The following is a 2,620-nucleotide window of genomic DNA, read 5'->3' as shown; positions in this document are numbered from 1 at the left end:
ACTGATGAATAGTAATGCCTATTACGACAACGATGATGATGGTAAAAAAAATGTACGTTATAATCCTCATCTAATAATACTATTACGAGCAAATAATGTAAAGGGCCATGTCTTGGTGAAAATAAAAAGTTTATCATTAATATTGTTAGCAATTGCTTTTATAATTTATATTATCTTGATAATACTGAAAAACTATTAAGAATGACTATCACGAAAAAATAAAACGATGTTGATATTCGCAGTAGTAGAATAGAAACTATTGTAATAATAGAAAAATAATGAATAAAATAAAATAATAAAGATAATAAATAAAGATAATGATGGTGATGATGATGTTACTGTATGATGATGATTGTAGTGATGAGGTGGTGATAATAGCAATAATAATAATAAATAATGATGGTGATGGTGTTGATAATTGTGATGATGATGGTGGTGATGATGAGGATGATGATAATGATAATGATAATGATAATGGTAATGATAATGATAATGATAATAATAACGATAATATTCATGTGCTCATGGTAATAGGTATAATAATATTAGTAATAACAATGATACTGTTAATAATTAATAGATAATAACAATGAGAAATAATAATAATAATAACTAATAAATAATAATAATGATAATAAAAACAAGGTCAATAATATTACCAGCAACAATAATGGTAATAAAAAGATGATGATTTCTTAAACAATAATAAGATAATCCATAATGCAGTATATTGATAATATGATTAACAGTAACGGTATTATTAATTATAGTAGTGATTTCAAAATAACTAAAACAGTACTACTACTGTTATCAATATTACTGCTGAGGTTAATATTTCTGTCACTACTGTTGCCAATTCTAATTTTACCACTACTGATACTATTACTACTACTGATGCTACATCTACTTCTCCTAATATAACCACTACTACTACTATGACTACCACCACTACTACTACTACTGGTATCGATTCTACGTTTTACAACTAATGATAATAACAATACAGACAATGAACAACGCAATAAAAACAAAAATAAAAACAAGAAAAACTTCTTTCACATCCTCTGTTGCCACTTTACACTCGGATTCTGTTTTTGCCATCTTATGAAACAGAACCAAGTGGATGTGTCAAATGATACTCAAAATATAACACACAATATCCCTGGTGAAAGCGCCTTCTTGTTATGTATCGTCTTACTACAAGCAAGTAATAACATGGGTTTTTGCTGCATACTTGACTTTCCGAGACCCACGTAAAAATTGGATTTATTAGATCATTCACTACAGTGAAATATAAAGCATATATCATTGTTTATCGTTGCAGGGGTTTCGTTTTAATCGCTTTTTTTACTTTATATACATTAGTATGATCGTAAAACCAGTTGATTGTCGAAATGTAAAATTGCCATTGCAGCTTCATTTTATTTTCAAGAAATAAGGAAAACGTATATTTACGTTTTTTAGTTTGTATTTATTTAGAAAATAAACAAAACAAGCATACTCACTGCATGATTCAGTTTTCCTCTCTCAAAAATTGAATTGTGAACTGAACTTATTTGATCATTCATTTTATCATCACATTTTCATCACTTTATATGTTTAAAAAATTGTGAGTTTTAGATAGCCGTTTATTTTTTTTTTTTACTGTTTGGTTGAATTATTCGAAATATTTACGCCAACACACACGAATACATGCGGTGTCGCTTACATAATTTATAGATGCATTTTGGCTTATGATGCAATATATGTATTTATTGCATAGAGAATAACGAAGGTGAAGAAGGAAACTGAATATAACAGATTATGTATAAAGTGAACAAATACTAAAGGCGATGAAACGATGTAAAATAAAACACTTTAGCAAATAAACAAAAATATTAGCATGGTTAAATAGCAATAATATTTTTAACAACAGTAACTGTAATTTGTGAAAAGAAAATACAAACATGTGGAAGATAAGTAGATATCTAAGTAGACAGATTTTCATTTTATTATGATTCGAACTTTCTCGAGCTATGCAGAAAATAAAACAGTGAAAAATCCAGAATTAAAATGATATCTTCAACATTAAAACCTCTAAATAAATTCATAACACTGGTTTGCATAAACAGCGCCATTATATTATCAGAAATTTAAAATTTTTATAAAAATGATAAAGAAAATATGATGATATGTGATGAGGATGAGAAAAATACAAAATACATAAACAGGATATTCAGCTCCATCCATTAAGAATAAAAATAAAAACCAAAAAAATTGATTTTTCCTCAGTTTTAAAAATGTATATACACAAAATAACGAAAGGAAAAAACAGAAAAATTGAAGCTAGGGACCACTCCCCTTTTAAAAACAAAAGCACCTCATACCTCACTAAGGAATACCGTGTTTTCCATCACACAGACCGCGGGGGGTCCTGAGTCACCCTTCCCTGGTCTGCTGGGGTGGGGAGAGGGGTGCATGTGTGGGGGTGGATGGGTGTGGGAGGGGGTTTTGCGGAGGTGGGGGTGGGTAGGTGCCTAAGTGTATGGCAGTGGGGGTGGGTGGGAGAGGGTTTGCGGAGGTGGGTGGTGGGTAGGTGCCTAAGTGTGGGGAGGTGTCCGGGGATTTGTTTGTGGAAAGG

The sequence above is a fragment of the Penaeus monodon genome, chromosome 17, assembly GCF_015228065.2.
Source record: "Penaeus monodon isolate SGIC_2016 chromosome 17, NSTDA_Pmon_1, whole genome shotgun sequence".
NCBI lineage: Eukaryota > Metazoa > Arthropoda > Malacostraca > Decapoda > Penaeidae > Penaeus > Penaeus monodon.
Note: the sequence above shows the minus strand (reverse complement) of the source record.